Genomic DNA, 13,921 nt, shown 5'->3' with positions numbered 1-13,921 from the left:
TAGACAAGCTTTTATATTTTTGTGTATGCATGTTGGGTTAATAAGAACCTGCCTTACTGCCGTATACTCAGGCCATGAGACATACTCCTGCTAATAATTACATTGATACAATATTTACACATTATATTTGTTAAGGGGGTATCTTGTCAGAGAAAGGCCACCAAAATCTCTCCCCTCCCCCCCGAATCGGGAGTGTTGGCTTTATCATACTTCAAAGCATTTAAGCAAACTGCTTTTTTTGTTACGCTGTAACTTATATGCCAACCTTTTCCCTCTCAATATTTTGTCCAAAGGTGAATTGAATTGATACACTAATACGCAAAAAACCTTGCAATCTGAACTTTACATAGTATTCCAGGTGTGGTTGCAGCATATGTGGGCTGGTGTCTCTTTGTCAAGTTAAAAACATAAGTTCAGAGGCATGTGAATTTGTTTCCAAGGCTGCTGAAAAGTAAACATTTGATCTTTTGCAACAGAGCCTGAAAATTCAGAGTGGAATTTTACCTACCAATTAATGCACCTCAGAAAAACTGTCCCAATTTTGATAATGGGTTGTAGCCAACTAAATCCTACTTAGGGTTGACCTTCTGAAATTAATGGACCTAAGTTAATCATATTCATTACATAATTATAATGAATCAAATACATGCCTATCCTGAGGTAAGTCCCACTGAGCTCATTGGGACTTACTTCCTGACTAATGTTGGGATGAGGGTGGTGATGGTGATGATATAAAACAAAAACATCATTGAACTAGAGGTGTTCTAGTGCAGCAGTTTTCTGATGACAGAAATCCCACTATTTGGATTTTTACTCATCCTAAAGTGAAATGGAAATCAAAACCAGCCTTATGATCAGTACATGGAATGTTCAATTTTAGGTCCATAATATGTTTGGACCATGCATTCCATTAAATTGTTTACCCTGTGATTCACTGTAGGCTCCTCGTAATATGACAGAGAAAATATATTTCAATGAAACTTTTAAAAGCAGGAAATTGGGCAGCTATAGCAGCCATTCTCTTGGCTATATAATAAAGGAGGGGCATCTGCGTTGGCCTTACATTCAAAATGTGCTTGAAGAATTTAACATCAGCAGTACGTACAGACATTGGGCTGATATGACCCACATTCACCCTACAGCAAGGACTTCTATTAATAGGAAGCTATCTAAAGAATGTTGTTTTACTTGAGAAAACTATGTCTTCCTGATGATTTATTTTATGTAAAAGGACTCTTGGGGATTGCCCTCAAAAGACTTTTTCAGATGTTGCACTCAACACAGGTACAAGCTGTCTCTACACAAGTACAAGTATTTGTGTCGATGACTGTACACTTCTTGTCTGACAAGACAAGGCTGTTTTATGTCCCCATTATGCCTTTTTTTTTTTGCCTTGATGGGATGGGGTGGGGCAAACTGAGCAACCACCCAGGGTCCACCTTTTAAGGACCCACAAAACACTTGTACTGCCTGCCTCTTTTATCATTAGTCATCCCCAGTCTCCCTTGTTTTTACTCAACAGCATTGCAGGTGAGCAAGTCCCTCCCTATTAAGGGCCTTTTCCCCCTTAAGCCAGGCCCATCCACATCAGCAGTACACTAGTTCCTTGTCCAGGATATGGCTAGGGTTGCCAGGTCAGAACCATCCAAAAACCTGAGAAAACGGGGGCGGGCCCTAGTGACGTCATGGGGCGGGCCCTAATTATGTCATTAAGCATGATACATTAAGTATCAACCACAGTTGCTTGGAGCATACCATTCAAAAAATAATTCTCTGATTAGAAATTAAAATAGAAATCTTACCTAAAAGAGGGTGTTCCCAGGTCCAGCTGAAGTGACAAGGTCATTCCTTCTCACAAGCTTAGGGATCATGGGTGCAAAATGGAAATGGACTGCCTTTGTTGATCCCGAATAGGGTTTTCATGGTAAGCAGTATTCAGAGGTGGTTTACTATTGCCTTCCTCTGAGTCTGAGAGGCAGTGACTGGCCCAAAGTCACCCAGTGAGCTTCATGGCTGTGTGAGGATTCAAACCCTGGTCTGCCAAGTCATCGTTTAACACCTTTAGGGAACATTTAATCTAGCTTACTTGCTTCTGGCAAGAAGGGTTTACGTGCCCTCAGGCCAAACCATTATAGGAAGAAAGGAGCTTAGTGTTGCAGAGATGTTAGATGGGAGCACAGATGGATGCTGTAGTTTGTCATGGGTGGCGGGAACTCTAACTGCAAGGGGGAAACTACACTTCCAAGGATTCTTTGAGGGAAGTCATGCACTTTAAATGTGAGTTGGATGTGCATTAATTCTTGCTGTGAGCTGTCTTAGTTTCCCCTGGAAGCTAACAAGTAGGGGCCCAGTACTAAAATAAAAAAATAAAAATTAACACATGGAAGGAATACACCAGGCATAGGGAACCATAGGACTTCCAGTTATGCTTCTGGTCCTGGGGAGTTGCAATTCAGAACCATACAGAAGGCCTAAAAAAAAAGGGGGGGAAGCCCCCTCTTTTTTAAAAAAAATGAAATTAAAGAACATAAGGTTGCCAGTGGTAAACTTACCAGAGCCAAAACCACAAAATTTTAAAGGAATTTATACACCTACACACCTGATCATGCGTAAACAATTAAATAGCTGAAGCTAGTTCAAAGCTTGTAACTAAGCTACAATCCAATACACACTTACCTGGGAGTAAGTCCCATTGAACCCAATGGAGCTTACTTCTGAGTAGACATGTATTGGTTTGTAGCAAGAAGTGGGGGATGATTATATTGGATGGCAGCGGTGAAAACAACCCTTAATCCTCTGCTGAAGCTTTCCTCTGAGTAGCTGCTTTTTGTGTTTATTTATTTAAGGCATTTATATCCCACCCTTTAGCCAAAAGGGCTGGGAGACTGTTACTTGCATCTGCTGTATAATGGCCAAGGGTGTTGCTAGCAGCAATGCAGTGGCAAATTCAGGAGTGCAGGGTCCCTTCATGATAGTCACAGCCACACCCCTCCCACCTTTCCCCCTTCTGCTGCTGGGTTGAGAATGAGATCCTTGCTAATGCATTCTTCCACAACAGAGCCTATAGGCATGAAAGGGGAGTGTATTAGCTACTGAGAAGAGTCTGCTCAGTGACTTACCTCCTTTTACTCTGATTGGCTCCAATCAGCAGGAAAGGACAAGGATGCATGTTAGAAGACTCTTCTAAGTGGCTAACACACTCCCCTGTCATGTTGATTGGCTCATAGAATGCTGGAAACACAGGGATTCTGCTGAGACCCTGCTCCCAAAAAAGTAAGGCATCTAAGACTCCCCAAGACCCTGGACGACTACACCTCTGGTTGCTAGGTTCTTGAAAGACTCTGGGCAACAATCTGCATAAATGTATACTGTGCTTCTGGGCAAATTAAAATAGTGTGTGTACACACAATATATTTAAAGCATGTTTCTCCTTCCCCAAAGAATCCTGGGAACTGTTGTTTGTTAAAGGTGCTTGAAATTTTAGCTGTGAGTGGTAAACTACATTTCCCACAATTCTTTGTGGGAAACCGCACACTTTAAATGTATGGTGTGTATGCAGCCTGGGATCTCACTGGCACTGCAGTTTGCTGCCCTATGAGCAAAGTAAAAAATAAACATGTGTTTTTAAAAAGTGGGGAGTAGCAGATCTGGGTCTAGCAGAAAAGACCCAGGGCTCAACTTCCCCTGATAATGCCCCTATCGATTGCAGATTATTATAAATAATAATTAAGGCAGTGTATGGCAAGCAAAAAAGACGGGTCTCTGCCTTGAGATGTTTAGAACAGAAAAATAAGATGAAGTCTTTTTTTCTGGTTGACCCAATTTGTTTTAGAGGAAAAGACTCTAAAGCCCATCCCAAGCCTAGTTACTCCAAAGCAATCCTCACGAAATTCAGTGGGCTTTCTCCCACCCAAGCGTGTTTAGGATTGCAGTCTTCAACCTGGAGGAAGAACATGCTTTCTTGGAAGTAACTATCATAGAAGGGTTCCCAAAGGGGGCACAAGGCTGCAGCAGGTTTTTCTGAGTAAATGAACACTTACAGAGACAAAAGGAAAGAAAGAAAGAAAGAAAGAAAGAAAGAAAGAAAGAAAGAAAGAAAGAAAGAAAGAAAGAAAGAAAGAAAGAAAGAAAGAAAGAAAGAAAGAAAGAAAGAAAGAAAGAAAGAAAGAAAGAAAGAAAGAAAGAAAGAAAGAAAGAGGGATGGAGAGCAATTTCTGGTTTCACCAGCCCACATATCTCCACCCCGAGCAGAGAGTGAGTCTGCTACAGGCTGCTGGTGCTTGGGAGAAAAAGGCTCCCAAGCAAGCAAGAGAAGAGGTAAGAGAGCCCTGGGATCAGTGAGGGAAAGAAGCAGAAGGGGGGGTAGAGAAGGAGGAGGGAGAGAAATACCAATGTTTCTCACGCAAAATAAAAATAAAAAAATAAACAGACAAAGAAATCAAAGGGGGAGGGGAGAAAGGGGAGGGGAGTCAGGGACAGGGAGAGAGGATACCTCGACATGCAGGGGGGGAGATGGGACGCTATCCTGGGTGAGCTGGAAAAGAGGCAGTGCCCGATGTGTCATCCTGTTATTGCCTGCACTTGGAATGCCACTGCTCCCCGGCCACAGCTGCTCATCAGTTCTAGAGCAGCTAGAGCTCCCTAAAACCCTCAAAGCCGGGGCATTTGCCTGCCAGCCAACTCACCTCCTACTTGCTCCAATTTCCTCCCTCACTATGCTCCACACCAGGGAGGAAGCCTGGGCTCGGCTCTTATTGGGCCTCAGGAGCAGCCAATGACAATGCGAGGTAGTGTTTGGGAAGGCAAATGGAGTCCTTCCCCTGCTGTGTGCATGTCTGCATGCAAAGGAGAGAGAGAGGAGGCAAAGCAGATAGAAGAAGCAAGGGGAAAATTGGCATCTGCATGTCTGGCTCCTGGGAGTCCACAAAAGCCGGACATTAAACAACATGGGGGTAATTCTGGCTGGAGGTGAGAAAACCAAGGGCGGGGCCGGAGTCTCCGACCATTTGCCGGAGACCTGGCATGGCTAGATATGGCCTTATGCCTTTTTTTCTGCACATATCCAGTTGCACAGTTCACTCAGCACTTCAGGAGGAGGCAGCAGCCATTTTATTTTCATAAGAGGGGAAAGGAGAGGAGATTCACCATTTCACAGATACTGTTTCACAATGAACTCTCAGCAAAGTGAAGAAAATAGTGTCCTCCAGCTTTTTCTGCTGACTCTGAATAGAAGTTGAAGAGGAAGGGGGAGGTGGCACTGGACGATAACTCAATTGTTGAACAGAGTATCTGATCCAGTCAGGAGGAAAAAGGCTGGAGTTCCCCCACCCTCATGACAACTTTCTGGCCCAAAGAAAGCTTCAGGCTGTACAGACTGGCTTGACAAGAGCAGGATAAGTATAGATTCATATACAGTAGGGCCCTGCTTTATGGTGCTTCACTTTACAGCAATTCGCTAATGTGGCGGCTTTCAATTAGGGAAAGTCCCCGCATTGAGGCACTTGTTCCGTTTTTACGGCGGGTTTTTTCTGTCACGCACCATTTTGATGTCATTTTTGCGTGACTCATCCCATTATCATCAATGGGTTTTGCTTTACAGCGATTTCCGCTTTACAGCGGGGGTCCGGAACAGAACCCGCTGTATGAGCGGGGCCCTACTGTAGTATTTGATGTTTAATTGCTGGCCTTGAGAACTGCTGCAAAGATGTATCTTTGCAATTGCTGGGGTGGGGAAGAAATTTAAAGCAACATTTATCGAATTTGCACTTTCCAAAACAGTATGAGAACCAAAGCACAGTCTTTCTTCAAAATTTACTCCTATCCAAATTTTACAGTGCAGTTCTCCAAACAAATAATTTGTACAAAAATGCATATATTAGGGGAAAATGCATATAAAATGAATATAATAGTGGAAATAACTCTAAAATGCATTAGAATAAATTAATGGCAAAAATGTAAATTAATCAAATCTGCAGAGAAAAAATGAGTTTATTAGGTTTCAGTGGAGGCTTCCCCTGAAATCCAAATAGCAGCTTTGTTGAGGAGATTTTTGTCAGGCCATGGCAGAGAGAGAAAGAGTTAAATTTCTTTTCCCCATAGTTTTAAGGCTGTTTGAGCTTCCACACACACTGCTATTTACACAATATTGCCATTCATTGTATCGACACAATGTTACACGTAGTTTGTCTTGAAGACTTTCTGTAGCTTTTGGAAAGTGGGAGCATTTTTATTTTTTTAAAAATAGTAATATATGTAACTTGGCTGGATTCATAGTATGGTAGAAAAACAGTATGAACAATATGGTGCTTACCCACCAGTGAAGCATATAAAGCCAGGGAAGCCAACATGGTGTCCTCTAGATACTATTGGGACTATAACTCCCATAAACCTTTACAATTATCCAATCTGGCTAGGCCTGCCAGACTTATAGATCCCAGGCCAAAAACAACTACTGAAGAATGCAGTCAAAAGGCTTCTCTCAGGCCAAATGCCCTGAGATTGGGATCTTATGGGTCGGACATATAACCTCCAGGTTTGGGGGGGGGAAATCAGCAGCTGGGTATTTATCTGCTGGGGATCCTGGGTCTGCTTTAAGGCAAAGATCAGAGAGGAATCATTCTGCTGCCATTCCTGCAGCTACACCCTTGTTACACTAGGAAACTCCAGGTTGGGTTGGTGGATGCTGCTCCCATGTTTCCCCATAGATGGATATGCAGGTTACTGATGTGGGATAGTCCTTGATGACACCATGGATACATTTTACTTGCAGCACTTCTGGTGACTGAGGTCCCAGGGCCTCTCAGACCAGGGTGTGGCTACAGCCTGTGGCTATGAGGCCCTTTATTCATCTGCAATCTACCAGTGCTGATGCCACCTACTTCTTTCCTGGAGCCCAGCTTACCTGGGCAGTGATCCATGCCTCCTCCCAGGCACACTCTATAATGGGACACTCCCCCTTAACGTGTCCTTCTTGAACACACTGGAAACAGGTCAAGGGGCACGCTGCCCCATCCCGTGGCTTCATATAACTTTCTATTTACATTAGGAGTAATATACACAGAACTAGAAATGGTCAAATCTGTCTATTTCTGTTTTTCTCAGATTTTCATTTTTCTAATCTTGTTCAGTTTTCCACATTTTTGCCTCAGTTTTTCATTTTTCTTTTTTTAAAAAAAAGCCCTCATGAAAATTAATCAGCATTTTAATATAATATACCCATCTCCTAATAAACATTTTTGTATGCCATTATGCCTATTAAACACACTTTTGCAAGAAATGCCCCCTAACATAATGAATTTTTGTATACTGTTTTCACATATGCCTTTTCGGTACCTTTTCATGCAATATACAAATCCATGTATGTTGTTTTGATTGAAGAACTGCATTGAAAATGTCTAAGAAATGAGAATATGAAAGGTTAGCTATATTATAGTTTGTGTATTGTTCTGAGAAGTTTGAATTAGGTAGGGCTGTATTAAAGTGTGAATTGAAACAAACTTCTCAGGACCATAATACTCAATCAGCTTGTCCTAAAGCGGACTTTGGTCAAAAACTAGTATTGCAGTGGGGCAGAAGGGACTCACCCAGTGGGTTGAAGCCTCAATACTTGCTTCCTATCAGATCTGTTGTTGTGTTTACTGAGAGAAAGAGAGGGAGGGAAAGTGTGAGGATGCGTGGAGGTTGGTGTGGTGCTGGCACAGTGACAAGAGCACCGGATTCTTCAAAAATGGATGGTGGTTGAGAAGAAAGAAGTGGAAGGAGAAAGCCTGAGGGCAAGGATGAAGGAGAAGAAGGAAGCAGCAGCAGAATGGAGATGAAGAGCTGTGGAGGTGAGTGATGATGATGATGATGATGATGTGTGTGTGTGTGTGTGTGTGTGTGTGTGAATTAGGGTTACCAGACCTTTCTGGCTTTCAGGGGTGAACTCCTGATGGTGGATCTCTGCTTGCTCTCCCTCCTGCCCTCCCCCACCCACCTGCCCACTCGCTCACTCACTCTCCCTACCACCCCACCCCTGCTCTCTCACCTCCACCTGCTCACCCCCTTCACTCACTCCCTCACTCATCCTATGGCCCCTCCCTCCCTCCCTCTTGCCCCCCGCGCTCACTTCTTCACTTGCCCTACTGCCCCCACCCCCGTTCTCTCACCACCCGCCTGCTACCCTCTCCTCACTCACTTCCTCACTCACCCTACCACCCCCACCTCTTGCTCTCTCTCCCCCTGCCTGCTCACTGTGATGTTCCTGTATTAGTGTATATATGGTAAGTGCAGTTTGTATAGGAGATGCATGGTAAGTGGAATGAAAGAGGAGGGGGGAGTGAATGGGCAGTAGAATGCTGGATGATTGGCTGAGTGTTTAAAATGGCTGAGAGTATAAATGGATGGATGACAGTTAAATCTGGGTGGTGAACGTTGGAGTGGATGTTGATGGGTTGTTTTGGTGGGTTTTTGAGAGGAGATTGTGTGGAGAGTTGGTGGATGTGAGGAGAGTGTGGAGTTCGGATTAATACTAAGACCAGTACCTCAGGAATAAATGAAACCATATGCTTAAGTGCCTTTATAAAGTAATCTTGTTATCTTTGTTATTTAATAAATATATTTGGTTTACCAAAGGCCTGATCCTTGGCTGGGGTTTCACAGACCAGAAGGGAGGGCAAGGTAAATACCAAGGCTGAAGGGTAATAAATGGTGGCAGCGGTGAAGGGGATAATATAACACCACAAGTATTCAGAGCAAACCAGAATCATCTGCATTGATACAAAGGGAGTGGGACAGCTTAAGCACACAGTCACAGAGGTAACCTGATAGAGAGACTCAGGCAGAGTCTCTGGGAATACTGGTTATAGGATGGGACTGGTGGTGCTGCCTAGCAGGGGGATCTGGTGAGGTCTATGCTAGAGCGGGGAGAGAAACCATAAAAAAGGACAGTCCGGACTGGTGGAGTCCCTGATGGTGCCTAGTGACAGGCAGTAACCACGAGCAGGTAGGAACCTGACAGGGAGAGCCAGGGAAGGGCGTCACACTCACCCCCTCGCTCACTCCCTACCACCCCACCCCTGCTCTCTCACCCCCACCTGCTCACGCACCCCCCCTCACACACATAGACACAAAGTGGTAGAGAAACAAGGAACATTCAGGAGCAAGCAAGAGGAAACATTTTTCAAATGAAGGTTGAGAACACTAGAGGCCAATTAGCTTAGATGTTACTGGTATTTTCTTAACTATTCTGCATGTCAGTCACAGGGTTCACCCTGGAGTGAACAAAGTTTCTTTTAAAATAGCCGGTGTGAGGATCTCATCTGGATTAGGACCCTGTCATGGGGGTAGGGGAGCTTTGGCCTTTGCAACCTGATCCAGATTGGGCATCCATATCAGTAATTCATATGGGAGTGAGTGGGATGTTGTGCTGCCACTGGGGTGAATTTAGCTCTCACATATTTAAGCAAAGGTTCATGCAATGTTATGAAAAAGCTTTTAACATCAGGACTGTGCTTCCAATCATTATACCCTTGTTGATTCTAAAAGAGTTAGGCCTCCCACAAGGCCAGTTTTCTCAGTAACGCTCCCCTTGCTGCTCTCAAAAATATTGTTTAATTCATAACCTTAGTTCTCTATCTACCATGATGATAGGTTTCCATTACTTAGGTAATTTGAAATGTTCATCCTATTGTCTGTTTTTACCATGCGAAGATCTGTTTTCAACATACCTGCATCTCCTTGCAATGATTCAACATAATTAAGTGTACTAAGATTCTGGTTCAAATGCTCTTTTATAAATGCAGGAGTATGTCTGGTAGGTAAAGATTCACTAGCAGTCCTAACTTAATCCCATTAGACTGAAGGTGAAGGAAGTCACCAAAACCTCAAATCACCCTTGGTTCTTGCATGTCATCTTTAACCCTCCCACCTTTTATAGTCTCAGGCTAGGTAAGACCTGAAATCTTAGAGATATGATATACAGGAATGATGCTACCATTAGGAAGAAGAAGATAGCCATCTCAGGTGGCAGATACTGAGGGATGGCAAGGTGCTGGAGGACAGAGCATCGCATGCCACATAGCCTGCTCTGTGTCCCCTCAGCCAGCCTGAAGCAGTGAGTTGTGATAGACGATGATGTGCTGTAGCAAGCACTGGAAGCAAGATTCAGTAGAATGCCTGTTCAGTACTGGTGGCAACGTAATGACTGTAAAAAGACATTCCTTGTCTGACGTACTCTTTGAGCATCTTGTTCTTTTGAGACAACAGAAATGTATTGTAAAAGCACCATTTCAAGTGTAAAATTTGATTTCAAGTGTTGGGGTATCATCATTGCTGGGGAGGGTGGGGGATGTTAGATTCTGTTATGCCATTCTGTTAATCTTATGGATATAAAAAATATTGTACTATCCTCTCTGTGTGTGTTTATTTTTACTGTTGTTTTAGGCTACTTAGATGTGCAGGAGCCAAGGCCAGCACCTTGTAGGTGTTTTTTTTTTAAAGTAACTGAAATGTAACTGTAGTGATTACTTTTGAGAAAAAGTAATCAGTTACTTTCAAAGCAATTGCAATTGTAAATGGTAATTACTACTTTTTGGGCCATGTAATTGTAACTGTAATTTATTACTTTTTAAAAGTAATCTTCTAAGCTCTGCTTCCTCCAGAAATGAGAAACTATTGATAACATCCCCATTAGGGTGGAGATCTCTAAAATTATCTTTATACCAGGGATGGGGATGTTTTTGAAGCTCAAGGGCCTCATTCCCTCATGGGTGACAATCCAGTGACCATCTGCCACTGCAGGGCAGGCCACAGGTAAAACATGAACAGAGCAACTCCTATTTTTTTAAGGAAGGCAACAATTGGGTCATGCAAAAGCCAGAGGTTTCAACACACACACCACACAGCTGCCCAGGCTTCATCCAGTCAACCGAGAGGTGTTTTCACAGTTCAGGGACACATTCTAGCCAGGCAAAAGCACTTGAGGATGGTGTGGAGAAGGGCTGGTAAGGAGTGTGGCCTGGGGAGAGTTTCTAGGACCAGACAGAGGCCTCGAAGACCATATTTCTTCCCCTCCCAGGGCCTATAGCCATATTCTCATCTATAAAAGGAGGGAAGTCAGTATTCCAAAATTATTATTATTATTATTATTATTATTATTATTATTATTATTATTATTATTATTATTTAGTTGCTATCAACAATATCATCTAGTTAATTTGATGAAATAAACTGATTCAGAGCTGTGTAACTTCTGCTCACCAGGACTCTTGTGGCCTGCCTTTTCTGGTTTCAGCCTTTCCAGTTCTCCTACCTGAACCCCATCCCAAGTTCTTCTTTGAGAAAAACAAAAAACTTGTGTTTCAATTGCATTGAAAAATTGCAGGGGAAAAATAATTGTATGTTGATCTTTGTTGGATCATGGGCACTTTATCACAACTGTTGTTCCAGAGTTGATGTTGCTTCCTTGCCCTGACCATTTTAGGTAACTGTTCAGTCTTCCCAAGAGTGGCTGAACACTTTGTCTTTTTCAGTGCCTTCACACATTAATGATTATTTTTTTCTATTTATTAAATTTATATCCCACCATTCCTCCCAGGGAAAGTCTTAATAAGCAATTCCAGCAGAGACACATTCTGAGATAAAGGCTCTGCTTAAAGGACTGTTGAAAGAGGAAAATCTTCAGTGGACACTGAAAAGATATAACAGATTGTGCCTGTCTAATATTTAAGGGGAGGGAATTCCAAAGGATAGGTGCCACAACACTAGAGGTCTGCTTCTAATGTTGTGTGGAATGGACCTCCTGATAAGATATCTGCATGAGGCCCTCACCTGCAGAGCATAATGATCAACTGAGTATATAAGGGGTAAGATGATCTTTCAGGTATCCTGGTCCCAAGCTGTATAGGGATTTGTGCACCAAAACCAGAACCTTGAACATGGCCCCGTAGCTAATGATGATGAAGGAAGGGACCTCCATCACCTCTGTAACCTACCATTAAATACATTACAACAAATAGGAGAGGCTGACACAAGCTTGATTAAAGAAGGTTGGAGAGGACATTTTTAATTTGCTAGCTATGCAGGGCTGGCTTCAGGCATGCCGGGGCCCTTGGGCACCAGCCTGTCCCAGGCCCCTCCGCTCCCCTTCCATGATCCACAGGAGCTTCGAAGCCGCCCATGAGCTGCCCGCCATCCCCCCGCTTCATCTACCTTTCTCTGCTGTTTTTTGCAGCTGAGTGAACTGCGCTCACAGGATTGCCATCAATAAAGATGGTGGCTGAGGTTTCTGTAAGGGGCTGAAGCCTCTGCCGCCATCTTGGTTGATGGCACACACACGCGCATTGCTGCCATCAACCAAGATGGTGGCAGAGGATTCAGCCCCTTACGGAAACCTCGGCCACCATCTTTATTGATGGCAACCCTGCATGCACTACAAAAAACAGCAGAGAGAAAGATAGGTGAAGCGCAGGGATGGGGAGGCGCTCAGAAGCTCCTGTCCTGCAATCTGCTGCTCCTGCCGCGGATCGCGGAAGGGGAGTGGTAGGCCCCTCAGGGGCCTCTGTAGCTCCAGGGGCCCTCGGGCCAGTGCCCCACCTGGCTGCACTTTAGAACTGGCCCTGTAGCTATGCATTAGAACTTTGTTGCTTGATGACAACATCTCAGTTTACTGTTTTTTTAGACCTTTCACTGAGGAGACTTCAGTGTCTGAAATGGGCCCAAAATTATCTGAAAGCATCCACGCTTTCTCAGAAGAACTCTGTGCCAAGCAACTCAGAAAGGGGGGGAGCTGTATTTGTGTGTGATTAATCTTCTGCAGCTGAAAAGTGACCTGGGTGTGGGTTAACAGTGGAGGAGGCAGGAGGTGTAGCAACCTGCCTCCTGGATAATGACTTACCACCTAGGGTAATAGCATTTATCATGATGGTTCTTGCACAGAATCAGAGATGCAAACTGCAACACCGTGTTCTCGGGAGTGCCAGCTCCTAAAGATGCAGGTACAATTAATTATAAGACGATGAAGTGCCCACTGAAAGAACAATGACTCCTCAGGTGTAAGAGTCTACTTATGAGAAGCTACTCCTCGGGGCTAAACCAAACCTCTCAGGCAACCCACATGACTGGTAGCTGTGGTCTGTTTGGGGCTCTGAAAGCTGAGCTAAACACTTCCAGTTCTGATACAATGTTCTTGCACCAGTTTGCTGATGTGCTGTGGTAATTGGTCTTCCCTGTGTTTTGACCTTGTACTATTTCTGGACCACTCGTGTTGCCCCTTGGTTTTGAATTTGGACTGTGATCAGACTTGGGTTTTTGTTTTGTGTTTTTTAAAAAAAAGAAAATTGCTCCTATGAGTTAGGCTTTGGGTGGCTGGATTAGGTTTCATCTGAAGCAGGGCAGAGATCCAACTTGGTATAATGGTTCCTGAGATCAATGCGAAGGTTTTTGTTTGGGTACAGTCGGCTGCCATTTTGAATCAAGATGGTGGACTGAAACTTTCCAAACTGCACTAATTTGGCAGGATTGTATAACATACCTTGCTCAACAGCATAAGAATGAAAAAAATATTTTTTTCATTAAGAAACAAAAAAATAATGGCTAAATCTCAGTATTCTTGTTTGCTTAGAACTCCCTGAGTAATGCTGGGTACTCTTTAGCAGTATATTTAAAAATACCAAATGCAGAAAATGTTCAGACCTGGGAGAAAGATTCTGCAGAGCCTTCATCCTGAGCCTTCATCCTGAAGTGCTATTATTGTTTGTTTCTTCAGTAGCAAGCACTCAGAAATGAGATGAGGCTTCAGGGATAGCCCATACTAACACTGAAGCTTCATCTTATACACTCTAATCTTGCCATCTCTATCTACACCACTTCACTCACAGTAATGAATAGAATTGGTATTGCTCTTTTTCAGTTCACTTGCACATGGTGAACATCACAGATGAGA

Source organism: Rhineura floridana, chromosome 11, assembly GCF_030035675.1.
Source record: "Rhineura floridana isolate rRhiFlo1 chromosome 11, rRhiFlo1.hap2, whole genome shotgun sequence".
NCBI lineage: Eukaryota > Metazoa > Chordata > Lepidosauria > Squamata > Rhineuridae > Rhineura > Rhineura floridana.
Note: the sequence above shows the minus strand (reverse complement) of the source record.